The sequence below is a fragment of the Mus caroli genome, chromosome 3 (genome assembly GCF_900094665.2).
Source record: "Mus caroli chromosome 3, CAROLI_EIJ_v1.1, whole genome shotgun sequence".
Taxonomy (NCBI): Eukaryota; Metazoa; Chordata; class Mammalia; order Rodentia; family Muridae; genus Mus; species Mus caroli.
The window spans coordinates 143581842-143590108 of record NC_034572.1 but is presented as its reverse complement, the minus strand read 5'-3'; the positions used below and the strand labels follow the sequence as shown (position 1 = coordinate 143590108).

General features: G+C 35.9%; 1 pseudogene across 1 annotated transcript; it reads left to right on the top strand.

Annotated features, from left to right (window-relative positions):
- Positions 1-6373: 6373 nt before the first annotated feature.
- Positions 6374-7326, top strand: LOC110291762 (annotated as a pseudogene). Its single transcript, XR_002377607.2, has one exon. The product of XR_002377607.2 is annotated as a transformer-2 protein homolog beta pseudogene (transcript).
- Positions 7327-8267: the final 941 nt, after the last annotated feature.

Sequence of the window (8267 nt, the reverse complement as noted above, 5' to 3'; positions counted from 1 at the left end):
GTTTAGAAAGCCTGGGAACTCACAGTATCAGATCTTTAATATGCATTTTATTTATGTGAAATTACAACTGTGATAACAGAGTTTACTTTAGGAAATGCTTATTTCAATGTTGTGGGAGGCTTTTGGAATATATCCATGGCAGAAAGGAAGAGTATTTTATACTAACTTGTGATACATTCTTTCAGCTGCAAGGTTTTCACACATTTGTAAATTGCAAAGTTGAAAGCAAACACAAAAATCTTTCTCTATTCTTCTCAGGGTATGGAAAGAGTAGCAGTAACAGTTCTTAATTCACAAGGTTAGAAAGTTTCCAGAAGACAAGTGGTCATACAGTGAACCCACGATGAGCTTATTAAATAATTTTACATCTAAGAAGATTTTCCAACTAACAGAAACAGAGTTAGTTTTGTAGCAATCCCCACACCTTGATTATCTCTAGACGTGCATGTGCATAGCTTTATTTACATTTACACAGCATCATAGTAACTTCTGTTAAACCTGTACTCAGACAACATCTTAAGTATCAACATTTCACATTGCTTATTACAATATTCCTCCAAGACAGAGAGAAGTCTGAGAGATAATAGTGATAATAAGAATTTGTGTTGTGACTAACTGAACACTGACTGAGTACTTGCACAACAACAGACAAGAGTAAGCTTTTCTATGTTGTCTTTTAATTACACAGATCAAACTTTTTCTACTCTAATGCCTGTATTTTGGAAATAATTTTCAGTGGATATAATTATTCTACAAATGAAAATTTAAATAAAGGTAACGATGTTTCATTCTAATTTCTCCAACCCAGGGCAGTGAAAATAAATAAGTCTGTAACTTTGCCAAAATATTGAGACATCCCATAATTTTTGACTGTTTCTAATTTTATCAAAAACAGTGCTACAAAGATAAAGTTAAGCTTTGAAATCTTAAGCATAAAAGTCCCTTGAATAACATATAGGAGTAAATCCAATCAGTTCCATAAAACAAAATTTGTGAAAGGTAAGGAGGGAAACTTGTTTTCATTGTTATTGTTTTGACTCTTTTTGGATTAATATCAGAACTTACTACTAGAAATAAGACATGCTATCACTAAAATATTTCACAAGGTAAGTGAGTTGTTCATGATACAATATTTCAATTAAACTTTAACATCTGGCATAATGTCCAAAGCATTATGGTCTCTTAGATTTCTACAATAGAATGTGTTTCTATACTAGAACGATAAAATATATAGAATTCTTAAAACTGTAATAATAGCTTTGAATAATATTTCTTTATACTTTCTATACTATTACTTTTTATACTATTAAACATAAAATTTATTTCTATTTGTTGCAAATACCACATTTATGTAATAATGTTTGGTGATCAGGAATCCTTGTTATTTTAGGTGGGAGAATTATATATGCAATTTCTCTGAGGAGTGATATATCTGAAGTGTTGATGGCTTCAAGTCACAGGAAGTGTCAAGTGCTTTCAAAATGGTAAGAGGCAGATTCTTTTTCAACAAAAACTTTCAGACTCTCAAGCTATGTAAGGCTACAAGACTGGTTTGATCAGTTTTTTACCCTCTGTCATTACCTTCTCCATATCTGTGACATCTTGACACCTTTTCTCTGATCACAGGAATTTATATCTTATTCCTCAATCATTCTCTTTTATACTCAATAAAAGAAATATAATGACATAATACAATATTCTCATAGAAAACAATACCTTGCTTTAATTATATTCAGAGTGGGCTATTATTCTTGGCAGTGTGATTTTGTTCAAATAAAATATGAGATCCTTGGGTATATTTTTAAAATCTACCTTTAAAGATACAGAAAATTATTTTTATTGAAGGTTACTCTAGCCAATAACTTCTTCCTTCAAGCGGTGACAACTTAAGGAAATTTGCCTTCCAGGTTTGGGGTGTACTTCTCCACTGCCTCAGGCACACTCACATTCTTTTTTTTTTTCTTTAAAGATTTATTTATTTATTATATGTAAGTACACTGTAGCCGTCCTCAGACACTCACATTCTTAATTAGGGAAAACTTTAACTCAGGAGGCAGTGGCTATTGCATCCATCGCTATTGTCATATCGTTAGTATGCGTGTTAGAAAGTTACTTATATTTTTATATTTATATGAATCATTTTGTTTCTTTATATATTGCTTTGGTTACAAATTAAATAATAAACTCTTTAATACTTAAATAGTGATTGCATTTATCATTTAATTGAGGTAGTTTTGTTTGCTGAATTTGGGATATTAACTTTCTAGATTCCCCTTCTTTAGTGTAGTTAAGCAGATCATAGAAATCAATAATGCATTTCATTTGACTACCATTTTCTACCCTATTCATCAGTCACTACAAAGTTGACAGGATTGACTATAAATATATATTTGTCAAAATCACTTGTAAAATAATTTTACATATTAAGGAACATTTGAAAATTGTGAGAATAACCTTGTATTTAAGCAGGTCTGCAATACCAAGAACTCTCCTAGCCCAACATGGTATTGCCCTATGAAGTTCCTATAGTGTTGCCAAAGTACAATATATATATATATATATATATATATATATATATATATATATATATATATATGAAAACATAACCTAATTTATAGATATAAAGAAGAATGACAATCTGTATAGGATTCTAGAGCTGTTAAGCATACAACTAGCTAGTTTTTTCTATTATTGGAACAATAGAAATATCTAATGTATGAAGATACTTTGCTGAAAGTTGATCTCTTCTGTTGACTATTAAAATATAGGAGTTTCCTTGAAATTTCCCGAAAGCACCATCTGCAGTGGGAATTCCAGCTGCTTACTTATGTGCAAGGCAGAATGACAACCATGGAGAACACTTAACATTTCAGTCCCCTAGCAGTGACCAGACATAGTCACCAAGGTGGCCTCACCCACTCTATTGCCCAAGACCACTGCACGATTGTCCTCATAGATAACCTGACACTTCCTTTAACTCTAAGCAAAGCTGCAAAGTTCTCACTTAAATTCAGGCTCATTTGCATTTTCTTTAAGAAATATAGCCTAAAATAATATAACAACTATAGACTTATTAAATACACTCTCTAGCTGAACCAAAAATGATGTTGAAATTCTGTTATTTTGCCATTATATTATTTTTTGCCATTATATTATTATAATCAACTAATTTCAGGTATTCTAGTTGGTACCACCAGAGATAGCTGATCATTTTAAAAAAGTGTCTTAAAAATAACATCGATCAAACAAGTCCTGAATACATTTGTAATCATTGGTTTTTACACAAAATGCATATAATGATGCTTAGTCAATGTGAGCTAAAATTGTCAAATAATAAGCCCAGTGACAGGTAAATTTAACATTTGAGAAAAATTTATGCTCAAAATGCATGTTGTACTAATTCTAACACGTAAGAAATTGAACTATACAATTGAAATTTTCTTAAGTTATCTATAGGAGCCTTACTGTGTTCCAAAACTGAGTTGATTCTGTTCCATCTTTCTCTTCTTCTTCCTTTGCCACTTAGCTTTGTTTTGATTTATTCTTTTAGCATTTCATGCTGTACATTTTTTATCATATATGTTGTTACTCTACTTCTCCCATTTCTCTATCCAAAAACAGAACAAACACAAAAAAGAAAAAAAAAATCCAACAAAAATTATGGAGTCTGAATAGTGCTAGTTAGCTGTTCCTAAGCTTGGGGTTTGCAGTAATCTGTGGTTGGTATAGAGTTACTCCATTGAAATAAAATAACTTTCCGTCACCCAGGAGCTACCAATTGCAAAACTTTTCCTGTATAATGGTCAGAGTATGTGCCCATTCCTCATCTTTCATGTGTGGATAGTGTCTGTCTTGAGTCCATGAAGATCTTGTATACACTCTCACAGTGTTACTGAGTTAGTATGTGCATTCACCCTGGTCCTGCTAAGTCTACAAAACTCCATTTCCTTAAAATCATCTGTCAGTTCTGGCTCATAAAATGTTTCCACCTTCTCTTCCATGTAGATACCGGAGCTATGCAGGTAGAGATGTGAGAAGACATTCCACTTCATGCTGAGCACTTCAAATTATCTCACTGGCTTGCCACACATTGCCAGTAATTATACCATGTACTGCAGGAAGAAACTTCTCAGATGAGGATAAATCAATCACCTTTCTTCCCTTTTAGCAATATTTGATTATAAGATGTTTCATTGCTATGACTGTTTAGCATAATAATAGTAATTTTATTAACCTTGGTCCATGAAATATGTAGTCTAAGGATTCAGGCCTCATTAACAATATCAGGTATGGGTTCCATCTTAAAAAGTGGGCCTTAAATCCATTGCAAAGAGTGACTGGTTACCAATAGACTGAGCACAGGGTCCCCAGTAGAAAAGCTAGAGAAAGGACCCAAGATGCTGCAGGGGTTTGTAGTCTCATAGGAAGAACAACAATATGAACCAACCATTACCCTCAGAGCTCACCAACCAAGGAGTACACATGGAGTGACCCATGGCTCCAGCCGCATATATAGCAGAGGATGGCCTTGTTGGACATCAATAGGAGGAGAGGCCCTTGGTTCTGTGAAGGCTGGATACCCCAGTGTAGGGGAATGCTAGGACAGGGAAGCAGGAGTGGTGAGCATAGGGAGGGGTAATAGGTGGGATAGGGGATTTCTGGAGAGGAAATAAGGAAAGGGGATAACATTTGAAATGTAAATAAAGAAAATACCTAATTAAAAAAATCTTTAAAAAAAAAAAGTGATTGGTTTCCTCGATCACATTCTTGTGACCAGTGTACCATTGGTACAACTGGCAAGCAGGTCATTACACTTTTCATATGTTTTCATATATTTTCATATATTTATACTTTTCAAGGTTATTAGTTGAATGAGAACGAATTCTTGTTTCTCCTCCCTTAGCATGGAGAGTATCTGTGAGCACTATGAATGCTACTGAGTATTTTTGAAACTTCTAGTTAAGTGACCCCAGGTCACACATATTTGGTATCTTTAGCACAATGGTGTTTTGGCATCAGTTCACAGGTTACCCCATAGGTTTTCAATAATCTGCAGTATTATGGGTAATTTAGAGATCCTCTTTGGTCAATCACTAAAAAACAATGAATCCCGTTCTGCTAAATAATTTAGATTACTTAATTGTATATACTTTAGAAAGTTTCTAAACTAGAAGGATTCTATATAGATGTTCAAATAATTCTAGTGTTATTAGTCCCCCAACAAATTTCTTCCTTTGCTCTGTCTTTCCATCCTCCTCCCCAGTATCTATTCCTATTATGGTTTCCCTTTGACCTCTTATAACATGATATTCTGTATCCCCTTTCTTGGAAGATCCTTACCTCCCTTTTGATCCCTGATTAGTTAGCTAACCTCTGTTAGTATTATTAATAAGACATATGCAACGAAACCTTAAAAGTTAATATGTACACATTAGAGAAAACATTAAAAATAACTTCTATTTGACTGATGTAATTATTATGTTGGAGGCTTACTGCTGAATACGCTCACCCTTTCTAGTTATTTCTGAACTCTGCCTGGCTATTCCGGCTCAAACTCCTCTCCAACCTAACTGATTTATTCTGCTGTCTCTCAGCTTCTCACCAAATTACTCTGTTTGGCCTCAAACTAAATCTGCCAATTTGTTCTAATCTTGTGGCTGCTTCTTATTCTCTAGCTTCAACTGCCTTTGCTGACCTGCGTTGAGCTGCATGGAAAAAAGTCAGCTCGACAGCATTGAATTCACTACACTGACTCCCAACTGAATGACTCTGCCCCTGTGCTGCTCTTAAATAGCATCTCATGTGCTATTCTCCGGGGAGTTGGACATATCCTGTCTCTGATTTATTCTGCCAATTTTTTTTCTGGTTCATCATATTGTTTACTCTTTGATTAGATCTCACTTTCAAAGGTGGTTGCTTCCTTCTACAAATAATTTTAACTTAAAAGGTGTGAAATAAAGGCATGTCTGCATTCCAGCCAAAGCTCACAGACCTTAGGATTAAGATATTATATAAGATACTATATACTCTAATCTGGTTTAAATTGGTTTGTTTGACAGGGAGGTTGGGGATAAATAATCTATCAGTCCCATACATCTATTCTGTTTTATACTTTGTTTTACTTGGGATAATGTTTTGCTTCCTACAGACCATAGAGATATGCAGACACCTTCTGAAGGAACCAGTGTAGATTTGAAGATTCTCAATGAAATTGTAGCTACAGTTAGACCGGTGCGGAGGTGGTGCTGAGTGTGTTGGCTTCGAGCTCCTCGCAAAAGTGTGGCTTCACTAGGCTGCGGTAGAGCCTCTGTAAGGAAGGCGGGAGCTCGACAGCTTCAGGGAAGGCCCGTAGCCGTGACAGCGACCCGGAGTCATGAGCAAAAGTGGCGAGCAGAACTACGGAATCCCATTCTGCTTCCCGAAGTGGAAGTGCACACGGATCCGGGAAATCTGCACTGCATATACCTGCAAGGTCTCCCTCCAAGGAAGACTCAACACGTTCTAGATCAAAGTCGAGGTCCAGATCTGAATCTAGGTCTAGATCCAGAAGAAGTTCTAGAAGGCATTATACAAGGTCACGATCACGATCTAGCTCGCATAGACGATCCCAGAGCAGGTCTTACAGCCGAGATTATCGCAGGCGCCACAGCCACAGCCATTCTCCCAGGTCTACACGAAGGCATCGTGTTGGGAACCGGGCAAATCCTGACCCCAACTGTTGTCTTGGTGTGTTTGGGTTGAGCTTATACACCACAGAAAGAGACCTAAGAGAAGTGTTCTCTAAATATGGCCCCATTGCTGATGTGTCTATTGTATATGACCAGCAATTCAAATCAAGAGGATTTGCCTTTGTATATTTTGTATTTTTTGTATATTTGAAAATGTAGACGATGCCAAGGAAGCTAAAGAACGTGCCAATGGACTGGAGCTTGATGGGTGATGAATTAGAGTCGATTTCTCTATAACAAAAAGGCCCCATACCTCAACACCAGGAATTTATATGGGGAGACCCACTTATGGCAGTTCACACGGCCGAGACTATTATGACAGAGCCTATGACGGGGGTATGATGACAGCATGACTATTACAGCAGATCATACAGAGGAGGAGGTGGTGGAGGAGGTGGGTGGAGAGCAGCTCAAGACAGGGATGAGATATACAGAAGACGGTCACCTTCTTACTACAGTCGTGGAGGATACAGGTCACGTTCTCCATCACGACCCTACTCACCTCGTCGCTACTAAAGCATGAAGTTGAAGACTTTCTGAAACCTGCCACAGAGCTGGGATATTGTTTGTGGACAATATTTTCTATTGTCTCCTGTTTAAAAAGTGAACAGTGCCTATGAAGTTAGGTGGCTTTTACACCTTTTATGCTGACTACTTTTGGTGGAGTTGAAATGCTGTTTNCANTCTGNATCTGTGCAGTTCGGTGCTTTGTTCAAANTTANGTGTTTNCAGAANAGTATGTTTTGCATGTANTTTTTTACAGTCCAAATTTTGACTGCTGAGAAGTTTCTATTGTAAAAATCTTCATTTAAAAGGTTTTTCTACTGAAGCCAGGGTATTCTGAAGATGGAAGCCTGTGTGTAAGATGCTACCAGATGGCAAAAAAGCAACAATAAACAAGTTTGATTTTTTACTTTTCTTTCTAAATATCAATGCTTAACCAGAACCATTCTTAAGTTATCAGTAAAAAAGTAAAAAGTTAAATAAAAATAATTTTCTTTCAGGAGTCCATGACATTTGCCATATTCAATATACCTGCGATTAAGTGTTAAAAAAATACGCTGTAACTCTGTACTGCTAGTATTAGAACAAAAATCTTCCCATACAGCAAATGCTTAATGCTTACATTAATGTGGATGTGTCGGCCTTTATGTAGTCAGTATTATATATAGCAGGGAATAAGAGCTACAGATGCATGCCTTTAACGGGTTGTTTCTTAAGGCTGTTACAAGGAGATAATGGTATTTCAATTAATTATCAGCAAGTGGCAGCACAGTCCACCACAGATGGACTCTTGTTCTTCTAGCATCTAGACGATATGAAAATACTGGGTGCTTCAAAGTATGGAAGGAGAGAAGGGATCATCAAACCTGGTCATGGGTGAAGCCTGCCTGTTCATTTTTAAAATATGATTTTCCTTTGCTTACCAAAGGAGGCCCAATTCACTCAAATGTTTTGAGAACTGTTTAAATAAAGGCAAGAAAAATTTAAAAAAAAAAAGAAATTTTAGCTACTTCAATTACTGTCACCACTAAACTT